Here is an 18422-nt window from a genome sequence, read left to right on the forward strand (position 1 = left end):
GCCGCGTGTGACACATGGTCTGCCCCACGGGCATGTGTTTTGGTCGTGTATCCCCTGCACCTTAACTTTGAGAAATAGAATGCTCAGAATTGAGCACACGGGCATAGACATGGGCATGCGTCTCAGCTGTGTGGATGGCACGGCCTCAAACATGGGCATGTGCCCTAGCCATGTGAAGTCTGCACCTATTTTATGAAAATTAATTTTCTACACGGTCTAGCACACAGGTGTGTGAGTTGACCGTGTGATCCCAATTTGTTCATGAATTACGAGTCAGAGAGTTACAAGGGGTCGAGACACGGGCATGTCCCATATCGACCCGGGCGTGGGACCCCTATTTAGTGGAATAATTTTCTAAGTTTTTGTAAAAATTTCTAAAGTTCTCGGTTTAGTTTCGGACCACTCCCAAAGCATGTTTAGGGCCTCGTAGGCTCGTATTAGGGACTTTATGATTAATTGCAAATGGTTTTAATTTGGATGAAAATTTATGGCTCAGAATTGTATGATTATTTGTGAGGTAAGTCCGGTAATGCTTCGAACCTTGTTCCGACATTGAATACGGGTAAGGGGTGTTACAATCTATTTACCCTCAATACATCCCATTTCAAATTAAAGCCAAACATTATTTTATTTCTTAATTTGAATTCTCAATCAAATTCAATTAAATCATATGAAATTCATTCCTATATAATATCAATTCATTTTTATATCAAATATACATCAATTGCCAATTTAATGTTAATTACTACTTCATTCCATAATACAAATTTCGAATCACATTCAGCGATTTGTCATGTTTCCATATTGGCTTCTTGGGTTTGTATAACTGATTCTCAATATGTTTATGCATCATCCAATCATCGTATCAAATCAATTTGAGCATCATTTCATTTGCACTATACATGTCCTTATTAGCCTAACTCTGGACTTAGACAGATACATGGATCCAACCAATCACACCAATTTGGCACCCAGTTTCTATTGGATAAATCCAAAATAAGAAGTTACGCTTAGCCCTAGTTGGTAAAACTGGTAACTAAATGTGCCTATCACTAATCAGTATAACCAAAAAATGGGTGTGCCCAACACTCCTCGACACATAGTCATATAAACCTAAACTCTCCCTATTCTATGGCATACCAACTCTTTCAGTTAATAGGGTAATAGTTTCTCAATTTCATTACATAATTTCATCAACTAATCATCAGTTTTCAAATATGATAGCATATCAGATAACAATACTAATTCAATTTCACATATAACATCATATTATACTTCTATATATATTCAATTTAGACAGGGGCTAAACTAAACAATTCATAAAATTCTAGGCAAAACTATAAAACAGGGGTCACACGACCTTATGGCTAGGCCATGTGAAAAGCTATAAACTGTGTGGAGGGGTTACACAACTGTGTGGCCAGGCTGTGTAACAGACTGTAGCCGTTTGACAAATGCAAAAATTAACCTACAGGAGAGGCATGGTCATACGGAAGGGTTGTGGTCGTGTGGTTCATGAATTAGCTTAGGGTTTGTAGGGTACATGGCCATGTGTGGGGTCATGTAGTCCACCCATTTTGTCCACACGCCTGTGTGGGAAACTGTGTGACCCTATTCCTATACACAATCACCAACAATTCTCTTGGAAAAAGACATACACCTTTCATTGGGGGTCCAATCGATGTGTCTCGCTCTCGGTTCTAGTCGATTAACCTAAATCAGGTCCTTCAAATGACATATATACACAAGTTAATGATTTATTTCAAGATTTTTCAAGTTTATTGAAAGATTCAACAAGAATAGAAAATGATTAGTAACTGGATTGAAAGATCAACGTGGATCGATGCTATTGCGAAATTTAAAAGTTCTACTTATCGAAACAAATTCATTTACCAAACCTTGATGAAAATATAGAGGCTATTGACGATGAATTCAACAACTGGTAGAAAATGATTTAACGAGGATTGAGTTGATATGGAAAAGAAAAGAATATTCAACAACAAATTGATGAAAAATATGATGTAAAGAAGAGGAAAGAAAAGAAAGAGAGGAGAAATACAAAAGATGAAAACTAAATTCTAAATGGAATTGAAAAGAGAGAAAAATCCTAGTTTATTTAGGAAAGAATGGTTAAATAGTTTAGGGTTTGAAACCCTAGGGCGACAAGGGTAAATATCCTAAAGTTTTAGGCTGAAATAATAAAAAATGAAAGGGGGAAGAGAGTGGCTCGAATCTAGGTCACTTAGGGGGAGACTAACGTTTAACCATTGGGCTATCGCCCATTTCTTGTGAAGTTTTAATCCCAACAGTATATATTTAGTGTGGCTTTTATCCTAGGTTGTTGAAAATAAAAGGAATAGAAATTAGAGAGGATAGCTCAAATCTAGGACCTCTAAAGAAGACACTAACTACTTAACCATCAAGCTTACTTCATTTCTTGGTTAATTACTTCGATTAACCCCCTATATTTTGGGTTGTGACAATTCTCTCATTCTTAAAGAAATTTCTTCCTTGAAATTTACCTAGTTTGAATAGACGATGATTGATAAACCATAATTTATACATATTTTTACCCCATGCTTAACACATTTTATGGATGATTTTTTCTTAGAATTGGTGAATTCGATGCTCCTAATGCCTTAATTTCATGTTTAATACTTAGGTGAGCATAAGGGAGCGAAAGGAACGAGAAACGGGCCAAAAATGGAGAAAATGGGCCAACGTACGAAATCAACACAGCCTGGACTTCCTCACAGGGGCAGATCACATAGTCATGTCAATTTGGCAGAATCAAATCACGACTCACACAGGTAGAACATACGCCCGTGCCATTCTAACAGGCTCGAGCACGGCCTGAAGTAATCGTACACGGGTTTGTCACACGGGCATGTCCCTACCGAGCCCAAGTTTAGTCCAATTCGAAAAAGGCCAATTTTGAGGGTTCTTAGGCATTCCAAAGCCTATAAATACACCCCAGAAGAGGAGAAAAGATGACGCATAGAGAAGGAGGTAGGGAACTGCTCAAGGAAAGCCGATTGATCCATCTCAGAAGCTGGATTCATCATCAAGACTGAAGATCTGACCTCAATTTCCCTTCAGGAGTTTTGGGTTTTCTTTATGTTTTGTATTCATTATTCTTGTGAGATGTTTTCCTTTTTAGTTATGAACTAAATCCCCTAAATACCTAAGGGGAATGAAACCTAAGACGAATCTTATTATTATTTTCTGAATTGTATGATAAATATTTGGCTTGTTCTTAATTATGTGTTCTTAATTCTTGTCTTGATATTCCAGGATATTGGTTCAAGATAAGCTCTTATTCAGAGGAGGAATAGACTCTGTCTAAGAGTACATTTGTCATAATTAAGCGGAGTTGGTTGTGCGCCTATAGATAGGGTGACAATATTTTACTGGATTAGGGTGAAACCTAATAAAGGGATCCATAGATCGAGTTAATGCAATCCTAGGGAGTTAATTAGAAAGAGATTTCAATTATTCAACCTAGGGTTAGATGTTGTTAGTCTCGAGACAGATAATAATATAACTTAGGGATTTCTACGGATCAAGTCAAATGAATAAATTGTCAGATTCAGAGTCAAATAACAAGTGAAGTCTAGGTGGATTTTTCCTTAGGTATTGTCTCAATCAATCGAGTTTTCCAAAAGTCATTCCCAAATTCTATTTTCTATGATTTCTTAGTTTAGTTAATTAGTTAGTTAAAACAAACCCCATTATTTTTAGGCTAGATAATAAAAAGACAGTTATTACTAGTATTTTTAGTTCCTTTGGGTTCGACAATCCGGTCTTGCTAAAACTATACTACTGTTCGATAGGTACACTTGCTTTCATCGTGATAATAGTTAGTTTCAAGAACGATTCATTATAAATTTATAAAACTTATCACATGAATATCACGATCAAGTTTTTGGCATCGTTGCCGGGGAACTAAGATATTAGGAACACTCAATTTTTATTACTTTAGCCATTTATTTTTCTTGCAAGTTAATTTAATTTAATTTTTATTATTATTTAATTTACTTTCTCTTTCTCTTGGCAGGTTTTTATAGTTTATGACTAGAAGAAACCCGTCAAGACCACTACTTTTTGACGAAGAAATCGATCGCACAGTTCGTAAAAGCCAAAGAGAAATAAGGCAAAGCTTAAGATACACAGAGAATGAGCAAGAGGACGATATTCAAACCCCAACCGAAGAGATGGCTGAAAACCAATAAAATCTGTTACCTCCTGCAATTGCTGTTAATCAGAATCCTGCTCCGTGTACTATGTATGATTATGCTAAACCTACTTTAACAGGAACTGAGTCAAGTATAGTTAGGCCTACTATTGCTGCGAATAATTTTGAACTAAAACCTAACACTATTCAAATGATACAGCAATTTGTTCAGTTTGATGGTTTGCAGGATGAGGATCCAAACAATCACTTGGCAAATTTCCTGGAATTCTGCAATACATTTAAAATTAATGGCGTTTCTGACGATGCCATTTGTCTTTCGTTATTCCCTTTTTCATTAAGGAACAAAGCTAAACAGTGGTTGAATTCGTTACCACGAGGGTCAATTACTACTTGGGAACAAATGACCGAAAATTTTTTGTTAAAATATTTTCCACCGGTTAAAATAACCAAATTACGTAATGATATCTCTTCGTTTGTGCAGATGGACTTAGAAACTCTTTACGATGCATGGGAGAGATACAAGGCTACTGCGAAGGTGTCCTCACCATGGATTACCTCTATGGTTGCAAGTACAAACATTCTACAATGGTGTGAACCCCTCGACAAGATAGATGATTGATGCAACAGCCGGGGGAACCATCAATAACAAAACACCTGAAGAGGCTTACGAATTTATTGAAGAGATGTTACTGAATAACTATCAGTGGCAAGTCATGAGGACTAAGCCAACTAAAACAGCAGACGTTTATAATGTCCATTCAGTTACTATGCTGTCAACCCAGGTAGAACTTCTAAATAAAAAGATTGATGATTTACTTGGTTTTTCGCAGGTACATCCAGTGATGAGGTGCAATTTGAATGGAGGAGGAGCATGCACTGAATATCAACCCTTCAACCCTAGCATCAAGGAGGAACAAGTCCAATATATGGGTAACAATAACTCTAGATCCCAAAATAACCCATATAGTAAAACTTATAATACAGGTTGGAGGAACCATCCCAATTTCTCGTGGGGTGGTCAAGGAAATCAAAGGCCACAGCATCTTCGGGTTTTCAACAACCACCCTATCAACAAGAAAAGAAACCGAACCTTGAAGAGATGCTATCTAAATTTATTTCGGTGTCAGAAACTCATTTCCAGAACACCGAGACAGCACTTAAAAATCAACAAGCGTCGATCCAAGGACTCGAAACTCAGATAGGCCAGCTGTCCAAACTAATCTCTGAATGACCACAAGGTAGCTTGCCAAGTAATACCGAACTCAACCCAAGGGAAAAGCTCAACGCAATCAATGTTCAAGATGAAGAAGGATTCGTTGAGCCTGAGCCAGAACCAAGACAAGAAACTAAGATAAGCAAAGGTAAAGGTGAGGTAGACCATAATGAGCAGAAGCCGGTAAGTACAGAATACAAACCTCGTGTGCCATACCCTAATGCGATAAGGAAAGACCGCTCAGATGAACAATTTGGTAAATTCCTTAAACTCTTAAAAAAATTACATATTAACTTACCATTTATTGAAGCTCTATCGCAGATGCCAAACGCAATGAAATTTTTAAAGGAGCTTTTAGCAAATAAGCGGAAGTTGGAAGAGGCGTTGCATGTGGAGCTAAACAAAGTTTGCTCAGCTATTCTACAGAATAAACTACCCAACAAATTAAAAGATCCAGGGAGTTTTACAATTCCTTGCTTAATTGGTTGTTTAGATGTTAATAATGCATTAGCTGATTTAGGGGCTAGTATTAACGTCATGCCCTACAAAATGTTTAAACAACTAGGTCTTGGGAAACCCAAACAGACTAGGATGAGCATTCAATTTGCAGATAAAACTATAAGATTTCCTAGGGGTATTATTTAAGATATGCTAGTTAAAATCGATAAATTTATATTTCCCGTTGACTTCATTGTTCTAGACATAGAGGAGGATAGCAACACTCCTTTGATTTTAGGAAGGCCCTTTTTAGCAACTGCTAAAACGATTATTGATGTTGGCATAGGTGAGCTCACACTTCGTGTGGGAGATGAAATAATCACCCTTCAAGCTCACAATTCTGGCAACACATTGGAAATTGAAGGTGATCGTTTAAACCATTCTACTAAAACTGACAATATGGTGCAGCCTATTTTGCAGGAAATGAGTTTGAAGGAAGTACATGAGCCATTTTTGAGTAATAATAGAGGACCTATTCATGAAGAACGAAGGCTACAAATCGAGGAGCTAGACGAATGGCAGACAAATAAACCGAGAACATACGATAAACCAAAACCACGCTAGGATGAGCTCAATACCTTTCCAAATCAACTAAAGGTTAAAGATAAATTTTTATTACATGCCGTAGATCCTCACATTGCCACTGCCAAACCGAATGAAGAAGTCCCTCTTACGGTACTTGGCATTTTTCCATTTGGTATAGTCGAGGTAAGTCATCCCAAGTTTGGCTCTTTTGAAGTAAACAACACCCTCCTAAAACCTTATTTTGATGAGATTCACAGCAGGAATGAGGAGTATAAAAGAGTATAAACTCCTCGAACCACCATGATCATTCAATGGAAAGGTAAGTCAAGCTTAGACTATAAATAAACGCTTCTCAGGAGATAACCCGAGTACTAACTGTATTAACTTCTTTAAAATTTTAGTGTTTAACACCTAACTTACTAACAGAGCTCTTGAATACAGGTTTCCCACACAGACACGGCCTAGCACACGGGCGTGCCTTAGGCCGTGCGGAAATAGGGCAAAAAATTTCCCCAACATAGGCTACGATAAATCGACATGGCCGTGCGGTATGGCCGTGGGCGAATCTGCCAAAACAACACGAGCGTACAACACGCCCGTGCTTGGAAACCGTGGTTGAACCTGTCAAATTAACACGGGCGTGCGACACGCCCGTGCCAAGTACCTGTGGTCTAACCTGTTAAATTAACACGGCATGGGCCTACATACACTGGCGTGGGAGAAACAAACGAAGACAGACACGGCCGTGTGACACAGCCGAGTGCACTCACACGCCCAAGGAACACGGGCGTGGGCCAATTGTCAGACGTGCCCAAATTTAAAATTCGCGAATCACAGGGCAAAAATTGGGGAACACGGGTGTGTTCCATGGCCGTGTTCCATGGCCGTTTACCCCAAAATCTATAAATAGGCTGTATTATTCATTGTCTTCTTCACCCAAAAACCCTAACCCTAGCCACTGCAAGGCCACACGGCCTCCTTGCCATGCCTGTGCGCCACTTCCCACTCTATTTTTGAGGCCCAATCTCTCACCCTTAGCGTTTTTTTACTCTTTTCACTTTTATTTTACTTATTTCTAATGCTTATTATCAAAATAATCTTTATTTTTCTCATTTTACTTTCATTTTGCTCATTATTCTATCATTTAATTTGCATTCTTAGGTTATTTATCAGAACATTTCATGATTGAATCGAGTTATTAGGAAAGCCTCATTCTATTGTTATACCCATGCCATTACTATGCTCATTCTCATGCTATTACCATGCTTATGTCACGAAATTATGCTATCAAATTGATTATTTTGGATGAGCTTGGTTAGTATTAGTAGTTTTGGCTGAAATTGTTGGTTCAAATTCATGTCTTTTTCCTTTTCAAATTCGTTTACCTACTATTATTTTTTTTATATTGCATATATACAATGTCGCCTTCACGTGGTAAAAAGGCCGCCGTCCTTGCTTCAAAGAAAAGGAAGGGAGCGTCATCTTCCTCAGGTCCTACTGCGGAAGTTCGCCACCCTTTCCTGCGATTCCCCATCGGGCCCCAAGAAGAACTTTTCCAAATACTCCGGGCCCGACCTTTAATTACGGGTCGCTGTATCGACTGGACTGCAGTAGAACAAGTTCAGTTGGCTGATGCGATTCGGGCCCTCCTAACCACCGACCCTTGGGACTTTTTCTTTGAGATCATCGAGCCAACATATCTCGAACTCACATGACACTATGCTCAATGTTTCATCTTCAGACCGTAATGATGAATTACGATAATCACGGAACGGTCCAATTTCACCTAGGCGGATTAGTCCGCCAGCTAAGCGTCTCAGAATTCGGTATTGCACTGGGCTTATATACGGAGGAGTTCAAGGAGGAGAATGACTTACATGCTCCCAACCACCACATCCATCGTTCTCCTTCACGGTGTTGGGACGCACTAGTACCAGGTGTGGCCACATACAATCCTAGCCGCTCCAACGCATCAGCTCTTCCTCCATCCCTGAGGTACCTACACGCCATACTGGCTCACACGATAACGGGAAGGCGAGAGAGCATTGGAGTCGTCAACACTCACGACGCCTACTTTCTATGGTGTATGTCGCACGGGCATGTCATCAACCTAGCTTATTTCATTTCCCTCGCCATTCAGCACCAAACAGAGGGCATAGGAAGGGGGTCATCTCCATTGGTCCCTATGTTACTCGGTTGGCTCGACACTTCGGGCTCCTCAACACCGCAGCCCAAGAATCATCCTTGACCCTTATTGGCCAAATGTCTCCACAAGGCATTTCGAGCATGCTAAGCATGAGGATGATCAAAAAGCACCGAGGAACCTACCCTCCTCAATATTGTCTCGCCCAATCTACCGAGGAGGAGGCCCCCGAGGACATTACTGATGATGTCCCTCCACAGCACGAGGACCTAGCGTCTCAGCCACCATGCTCCCATCGTCCAGTTCATGCTGTGGCTTCATATGCTAGCATCTCTGAGCACTTCATTCGATTCGAGTAGCAGTGTTTTCAACAATTTGATAACATTGATGCTACTCTACAGCAGATTTATCAGCACTTCCACATCTCATTGCCACCCCTACGTCGCAAACCATTTAGCGATGAAGATATTTAAAAACTTTTATTTATTATTTTATGTTTTTACTTTTATTTTATTTTAAGACTACTTTTAATTTTTCTTTCACCTTATTTTTATTAGGACTTATAATTATTATTTTACAATTTTTAATTTTGGCTAATTCATATTGAGTACTTACCCTTCCTTATATATTTCCTAAAAGAGTTCCTGATTCTATCACAGTTATAAAGAGCTCCAAAGCTCACTATTACTCAGGGACTCGAAACTCCACTAGGAAAGGTTCTACACGACTGCCATGTCCTGCTCGACCATGACCATAACCAACTTTAGATATAATATTCTTTTGGCGCAGGACTTATGGACTAATGAACCTCTACCACTGCCGGAGTATCCTCCTCCACCCCTAAGCCGATTATTCTCCAAACCTCCAGTTCAAGGAAATTCATTCATCACTCAGGAAGTTTCACTTCTCTCCCTATCTTATTTTTATATTCTCTTCTATAGATCTATCTTTGTACATTGAGGGCAATGTAGATCTTAAGTGTGGGGGGTATTCATTTTTACATCAGAAAAATCCATGAATAATTGCCTTGTTTTCTTGAAAAGTTCTCATATCATGTTTAGGATAAATTTTGATTGATTTATGATTTTTATTGTTATATCTTAAATTAAAACATAGGCATTCATGCATTGATTATTTAAACTTTAAGATATTAGAGAATTGAGCATGATAAGTTGATTTTTAAGAATTTAAAATTTTAGGTTGTTTCCCAAAGGTTAGGTATTATCTTGAGTTGGAATTCACAAGTTTAAACATAAAAAAACCATAATTTTTGTGAGATCTTGAGCCTTCAAGAGCATCTATTAATTCTTTCATGCTTACTTTCATTATGAGTGCGCCAGTATTGAACTGTTATTCTAGAACTTGCTTGATTATGCATGTCAAGACCATACTATTTGATTTGATATGTCAAAATGAGAAAGACACTTAGGATTAACCCACTCATGCCATGAAAGCCTACTTCTACGATTAACCCTTAGTAAACCCCGTTGAGCTAACAAGCCATTTCTTGTGTTACACTCAATATTAACCCATAACTCATTATTGTTGAAATCCCCTAAATTAATTTGATCCCTAGTTTTTGTCGAGATTTGAGTTAGAATAATTGCTTAGTTATGTTTTATTCTATTTTTTTATTTGACTTGTTCTTAAAAAAATGTATACATATTAGTAGTAGTGATCTTCTGAGCTAAAAAAACTAAATTCTATATTCTGAGGAAAAAGCTCTGTTGTACGTAATTGTTGACTAGTCATTTTTCTAGTTAGGCAATTTTCAATTCAATCTCGATTCTAACCCTTTCTTTCAGCTTGTGGCCACGCCCCCTAACTAAGCCTCGTTACAACCCTCTAAAGACCTTTTGATTGATGTTTCATCTCAATTTATAGTGGTGGAGATTTGATTTTCATGCAAGCCTATGGTAATGACTTTTCATTATTGACTATTGAATGCTTCATTTATTGTCCTTAAACACCTCGAGTGATTTGAGTGAATCTTTAGTGAGGATGTGAAACTTTGTGACATTTTGAATCAAAGGTAATTACTTAGACGAGGGGAGACTCCTATGTTTTCATGATAAAATACTCAACTTGGAATGTTTGAAACTTTGATGTTCTTTCAGTTGAATTTTCAATGTATGATTACCTATGGATAATTTTGAGATATTATCGATAGAAATTATAAGTTGAGAAGAATTTATTTTGATTATGAGTTGAGGATTTTGCTTGAGGACAAGCAAATGCTTAAGTGTGGGGGTATTTGATAAACCGTAATTTATACATATTTTTACCCCATGCTTAACACATTTTATGGATGATTTTTCCTTAGAATAGGTGAATTTGATGCTCCTAATGCCTTAATTTCATGTTTTATACTTAGGCGAGCATAGGAGAGCAAAAGGAACGAGAAATGGGCCAAAAACGGAGAAAATGGGCCAATGTATGAAATCAACACGGCCTGGACTTCTTCAGACGGGCAGACCACACGGTCGTGTTAATTTGGCAAAATCAAAGCACGACTCACACGGGTAGAACACACGCCCGTGCCATTCTAACAGGCTCAAGCACGACTTGAAGTAATCACACACGGGCGTGTCACACGGGTGTGTCCCTACCGAGCCCAAGTTTAGTCCAATTCATAAAAGGCCAATTTTGGGGTTCTTAGGCATTCCAAAGCCTATAAATACACCCTAAAGGAGGAGAAAAGAGGATGCATAGAGAAGGAAGCAGGGAACGGCTCAAAGAAAGCCGATTGATCCATCTCGGAAGCCGAATTCATCGTCAAGACTAAAGATCTCCCCTCAATTTCCCTTCAAGAGTTTTGGGTTTTCTTTATGTTTTGTATTCATTATCCTTCTGAGATGTTTTCCTTTTTAGTTATGAACTAAATCCCCTAAATACCTAAGGGGAATGAAACCTAAGACGAATCTTGTTATTATTTTCTGAATTGTATGATAAATATTTGGCTTGTTCTTAATTATGTGTTCTTGATTCTTGTCTTGATATTCTAGGATATTGGTTCAAGATAAGCTCTTATTCAGAGGAGGAATAGACCCTGAGTACATTTGTCATAATTAAGCGGAGTTGGTTGCGCGCCTAGAGGTAGGGTGACAAGATTTTGCCGAATTAGGGAAAAACCTAATAAGGGGATACATAGATCGAGTTAATGCAATTCTAGGGAGTTAATTAGAAAGAGATTTCAATTATTCAACCTAGGGTTAGACGTTGTTAGTCTCGAGAAGGATAATAATATAACTTAGGGATTTCTACGAATCAAGTCAAATAAATAAATCGTCAGATTCAGAGTCAAATAACAAGTGAAGTCTAGGTGGATTTTTCCTTAGGTATTGTCTCAATCAATCGAGTTTTCCAAAAGTCATTCCCCAATTCTATTTTCTGTGATTTCTTTGTTTAGTTGATTAGTTAGTTAAAACAAACCCCATTATTCTTAGGCTAGATAATAAAAAGACAGTCATTACTAGTACTTTTAGTTCCTTTGGGTTCAACAATCTGGTCTTGCTAAAACTATACTACTATTTGATAGGTACACTTGCCTTCTTCGTGATAATAGTTAGTTTCAAGAACGATCCATTATAAATTTATAAAACTTATCACACGAATATCACGATTAATGATACTGTTGACTAAATGTCTCTTCCGATTCTCATGTGCCCTCCTCAAGGCCATGGTTATGCCACAAAACCTTAACAAATGGGATTCATTTTGTTCTTAAAACCTTTACTTCACGATCTAGGATTTGTACGAGTTCTTCCTTAAAGAAAAAATCCCGTCTCACCTCAATCTCTTCAATTGAAACAATATGGGAAGGATCGAATCGGTATCGTCTCAACATGAAGATGGAAGACGTCATGAATATGGTCCAATTTTAGAGGTAATTATAATTGGCACACCACTGGATTGACTCTTTTAAGAACACTCTACGATCTGATGAACTTAAAACTTAACTTGCCATTTCTTCTGAACCTTAACACTTTTCGCCATAGAGACACTTTTAGGAAAACTTAATCTCTAACATTGTATTCAATGTCCTTCCTTTTGAGGGCTGCATATGACTTCTGCCTATCCGAAGCTACTTTCAGTCTATCTTAAATTAATCTAATTTTCCCTTCACATTCTTGTACCACTTTTAGACCCAAAATATTCCTTTCACCTAGTTCTGTCCAACACAGTGGTGTTTGGCACTTACGACCATACAAGGTTTCGTAGAGTGCCATTTGGATACTTGATTGGAATATATCTTATAGGAAAATTTTGCTAGAGGAAAATGTTCCTCCCAACTACCTCGAAATTTGATGATGCAGGCCCTTAGCATATTGGAAAATATCTGAATAACCCATTCGGATTGTCCATCAGTTTACAAAGGGAAGGCAGTGATAAAATCTAATTGAGTACCTAGTGCCTTATATAGCTTTTTCCAAAATTGAGATGTAAAATGAGGATCTCAATCTGAAATAATTGATACAGGTACCTCAAGCAACTATACAATCTCTGAAATATATGACTTAGCAAACTTTTGTAAGGTGTAATCCGTATAGATAGGTAAAAAATGAGCTGACTTAGTTAACCGATCTACTATTACCCATATTGAATCTTTCTTAGTGGGTGTTAAGGGTAAATCACTAACAAAGTCCATCGTTATTCATCTCACTTCTATTGAGGTATCTTAATCGATTGTAAAAGGCTCGAAGGGAACTGGTGCTCAACTTTCAGTCACTGACATGTTAAGCACTCAACTACGAATTATGCCACTTCACACTTTAGTCCAGGCCACCAATATAGCTCTTTTAAATCCTGATACATCTTATTACCTTCAGGATGTATGGAATAAAGGCTAGCATGGACTTCTTGAAGTATAGTTTATTTCGGATCCTTATTGTTTGACACACAATACCTCCCTCGAAAACACAAGATACCGTCATCATTAAACCGATAGTCCTCAGTTTTCCCATCTTCCACCTGCTTAATCCATGGCAACAAGGACACATATAAATGTTGTTTAGCCTTAATCTTGTTATCCAAAGTGGGTTTCATTTGTAGTTTAGCTAGTAAGTCTCTATCATCCACTGGACTTAACCTAGCAAAATTACTCTTTGATCTGTCATTTGCGTCCTACTTAAAACTTCTGCCACTACATTGGTTTTTCTAGGATGGTATTCTATCACGTAGTCATAGTCCTTTAACATTTATATCCACTTCCATTGCCTCAAGTTCAACTATTTTTGGGTGAGAAGGTAATTGAGACTCTTATGATCAGTATAGATATAACAGTTCTCACCAAATAAATAATGCCTCTAGATTTTTAGTGCGCATAACACTGCTGCCAACTCTAAGTCATGAGTCAGGTACTTGCACTCATGCTATTTCTATTGGGAAATGTGCCCTATTGTAGTAAACATGTAACTATTTTTTATGTATTTGAATGATGAGTAAATAAATAAAGTTAATACATTTCACTATTATGTCATTTGTGTTTCTGTCTTTCATGTTTTGCATGCATAGCAAAATTGTGACAAGCAAATGTTAGCTCATTGATTGTCTAAGTTCAAACTGATGATAAGTGACACTATAAGAACATTTACATCGCGAGAAAGACAACTTACTTTAGTAAATAATCTAAACGAGTCTGTAGTCTGTAATCCTATAAAAGAATCCAATTGAGCATTTGAATCAAATATTTAGAAGGATTATTATGTCATCTACAATCCGGTTGGAGAGATGGCCAGTCTTGGCTATCAAAGCAGTTGACTCCAGAGGTAGAGACATAGATGTACTCATTGGAAGAATGATACATTGGACTGGACCCAACTGGAATTAATTATGAATTTGTTTGTGAATTAATTCACTTGTGATGTTCATGGTGTGATTTACCTAAAGTTTGTGTTAGTTACTGAGCATGTGTATGTAACTTACGTGCTTTGATATAAGTGGAGGCTTATGCTCTAAAGATGGTCGATCCTATAGCCGGTATGTTGGGTACATAGCTTGTGTATGACATGACTTTACTAGCAATAATTAAATTCATAGTTCGATTAAAGAGTTAACGGTATCCTCTTATTAGCATAGTATTGATTGATAAATATGAAATGTAGCCACAAGTTGCTTATTCTCGAACAAGAAATTTATCACATTCTTTTGTTGACAGCGATCACATTAATCATTAAGAAGACACATGGTAACAATGAGATAAAATAGGATTGTATTTCAGTGAAATGAATTTAACTCAATGGAATCAAAGCTATCATATGAGGGTAACACACACATGACGAGTTCATTGGACAAAGTAGTTGGATAAATTGCTTTCATAAAGAGTATACAATAAGGAGTTTTCAATCATGGTATTTCTTGTGAACTAACTCCATGATTAAGTTAATTACGACTTATTGAAACAAAGCTTCTAAACATAATTGAAATTACTCGAGCCTAATTATATATGTTTGATTGGTCCCTCCGCTAGCTCAACAAAATCTCGGTTGAACTACATTTGAATCAAACGAAAATTCTACGACTTTGGAAATAATTTAATTAAGTTGATTTATTTGATGTTGAATTAAATTAAGCGGTTGTGAGAATTGTTCAACTAGAGAATTTGAATAAATAATTTTCTTGAAAAATTAATTTGGAAAATCTTACTGATTTTTGGGAAAAATAATTTTGATCAAGTAAAATTAAATTAATCAAATTGATTAAAATTAATATGATATTTTTGGAAATTAATTTTCAAGTCTGTCAATTGACATAATGGGTAATTGAACTTGAAAATTTTTCTTGAAATAAAAAATTGGGCTTGAGAACCCGAAATTGAGACCCAAAAACTGCTCGAACCCGAGCCTAGTATGTGAACCAAGCTGACAGTCCAATTGGTGGCTAGACAAGTCCTGTCTGGTCATCACTGGCCTAGACAAAACTGGCTTGGGGTGCCATGAGGGTGTTGCACCTATGATGGTACCATTGGATACGAAGGTGCTAATGGCTACGATGGTGACATTCTGGTGGTCGACGGATGGTCAACGACGGTGGTTTTTCAGTGGTTGAGCAGTGAAGGAATCACATTCGTATTGGGACTCCACCGTATAATTTGGTTTCAAATTAAGTTTAATCATAGTTTAAATCTCTAAACTCTCCTTATATAAAGAGAACCATGGATCATTATTTTTCACACACTTGAATTCAACAAAAAGTTGTAGGGAAAAAATTCTTGAAGAAATTATTTTAGAAAATTTCTAGAGACATATTTCTTATTTACAACTTGACCCTAAAGTTTAGGAAAATTGTGAAATTGCCTCGCAGATAATTTTTTGTGAATTTTTTTTCTTTGAAGCGAGCCCACACTTGGTGGATGTGAGTTTGAAGATAGCGGAGAAGACCATTTGGTCGAGGCGTTTATCCTAGACGTATCGAAAAGGTACAATTTTGTTTAAGTGTATATTACTTTAGATATCACAACCAAGTTCTAGTTTTGGAAAAAAATTTAAAACTCTATTTTTTCCTTAAACTTATTTCCTACAATGTTTTCCAGACTTGATTTTCCAATAACTAGTATCACGAGCCAGGTTGTGCTCTATCTATAAGTATAAACATGTAATCAAAATAAATTTATCTTTTTATTGAATGATTCGATTACATAGAAAGTGACATTCTATAGATCTTATGCATGGTTTGAGTTATAGATGGGAATGAATGTGATGTTATATATTTGTTATATAATTCTTATTTTTTGCTGAGGTTGTGGTTATTAGGAATTAGACTGTGGACTATCATCTCTACATAAGACTATTTTTTTAAAATCATAAAATTCTTGTGAGCCAAACGGACATAGGACTTAAATGTAATCTTTTCCAAAAGGAGCCCATGACGAGGAAAAGATGGAGCAATGGCGGTTGAAGACCCAAGGAATGTCTTGTGGTGAAGAATTATGTATTTTTGTTTTTCATTTATTTTCTTAAAATTAGAACCATGGAAACCTTGATTGACAATTTTATTTTAATTACCCATATCCTTATTGTTTATAATATTTATATTATGTCATATTATAAGTTATATATATGTATGTGATGATCCATAGTTGATCAATTAAAAAATTAAAAAATGTGGTAATGAGAAATTACATGTGGTGTATTGCTCCATTCACTTCTTTAGGTTATATGATTGTTGTGAGAAGTGTGGTAATGAAAAGGTGCATGTCTAAGGTTGACTCTGTTAAGGAAATGCTTGGTTTTTAAGTGGTCAAATATGACTCACCTTCCTTTCCTAGGGCTTTATTTGGTGCACGAATTACATTCACTTTTTCAGTTTTTTCCTTTAAAAGAAAAAAAAGTGGAGAATCAAAATTGGTTATTTTTATGATTGATTGATTCTTGTGAATAAATGACTGTGAATATTATAAAATTTCCATAGCATGCCATGCATACATTGGAAGCATGTCATACAGATTAGGTAAAAATGTCATTAGGATTATTGTATGATCATTCTTGAAATCTGGGATAAAAATCTTGCATGTTTTTAAAATATTGAGTGGGAGAAGGTCCTTGAACAAGTCCTACAACCTCCATTGATGGTCCTTAAATGATAGCATGATAAAGTTTCGAGTTGGCTCGCACCTCAAGGTAAGCTTTATCATGTGGGTTCACTAGATGAGATTTCTTTTTAAGGAAAACTAGTCATGCATGACTCGTAGCGGGATTGTCCCAAGATGACTCATAAATGAATGTATATTCATGATGGGTGTTGAGTCAATGGTTACAAAATCAAGATTGTCTCTTATTAAATAATTTATCAAGAAATGATATTTAAGCTAGAGATGATGGCCAAACATTAAATGGTCGTCGGTTGGTGTGGAGTCTTGAGAATTAAGATTCACGAACTGATTGGTTGTAATCCATGTTTTTTCTAATTAATCATGGGAACCTAAGGCAACATGATTAATGGGTGTGAGAATGATTGTAGAAATGGAAAAATGTTTTTTTAGGTTCTAATACAAGACGCATGTATCATATTACATTTTTTATATGTTGCTGAAATGAAAATATTTACTTAATATAAAGAAAGTAATTAGTGAATCTTTATTGTTTTTTCAGTTCAAATATGTCTCATACTCCTCTTATTAGCATTCTTATTGAGAATAAATTAAATGGGGTTTAATTTTGAGAATGGAAATAGAACTTGGTTATAGTACTCAATTGCTAGAAACATAAATTCATCTTTGATGAAAGCTTGCCTGAAGCTTAGCCCAAAGCGAGAAATCACTGGAGCGATTCTAACTTGATTGCTTGATGTTATATGTCAGTGAGTATGAGTAGTGTGTGATCGCATGATTCATAACAAGTAATAAATATTTATAATGAAGATCAAACCTAGACTAACTATTATCACAACGAAAAGGCAAGTGCACCTATCGAACAATAGTATACTAATGGCAAGACCGGGATATCGTACCCAAGGGAACCAAAAATACTAGTAATAACTGTCTTTTTATTATCTAGCCTAAGAATAATAGGGTTTTGTTTTAATTAACTAATTATCTAAACTAAGAATGAACAGATAAAATAATTGGGGAATTGCTTTGGGAAAATCGATTGACTTGAGACAATACCTAAGGAAAAATCCACCTAGACTTTACTTGTTATTGTGGCTTCGAATCGGACGATTTATTCATTCAACTTGTTTTGTAGAGATCCCTAAGTTATGTTATTATCCCTATTCAATACTAATAATGTCGAATCCCTAGATTGAATAACTGAGACTTTTCTCTAATTTACACTCTAGGGTTGCATTAACTTGATCTATGGATCCCCCTATTAGGTTTCACCCTAATCCGGCAAAATCTTGTCACCCTA

The 18422-nt window shown here is 36.5% G+C and overlaps 1 non-coding gene across 1 annotated transcript; it reads right to left on the reverse strand.

The window, feature by feature from the left end:
• Nucleotides 1-4644: 4644 nt before the first annotated feature.
• Nucleotides 4645-4748, reverse strand: LOC121225196 (small nucleolar RNA R71). The gene has a single exon (XR_005923115.1). It is a non-coding gene; the product is annotated as a small nucleolar RNA R71 (small nucleolar RNA).
• Between the last annotated feature and the right edge of the window lie 13674 nt (nucleotides 4749-18422).

The sequence above is a fragment of the Gossypium hirsutum genome, chromosome A03 (genome assembly GCF_007990345.1).
Source record: "Gossypium hirsutum isolate 1008001.06 chromosome A03, Gossypium_hirsutum_v2.1, whole genome shotgun sequence".
In the NCBI taxonomy this organism is placed as follows: domain Eukaryota; kingdom Viridiplantae; phylum Streptophyta; class Magnoliopsida; order Malvales; family Malvaceae; genus Gossypium; species Gossypium hirsutum.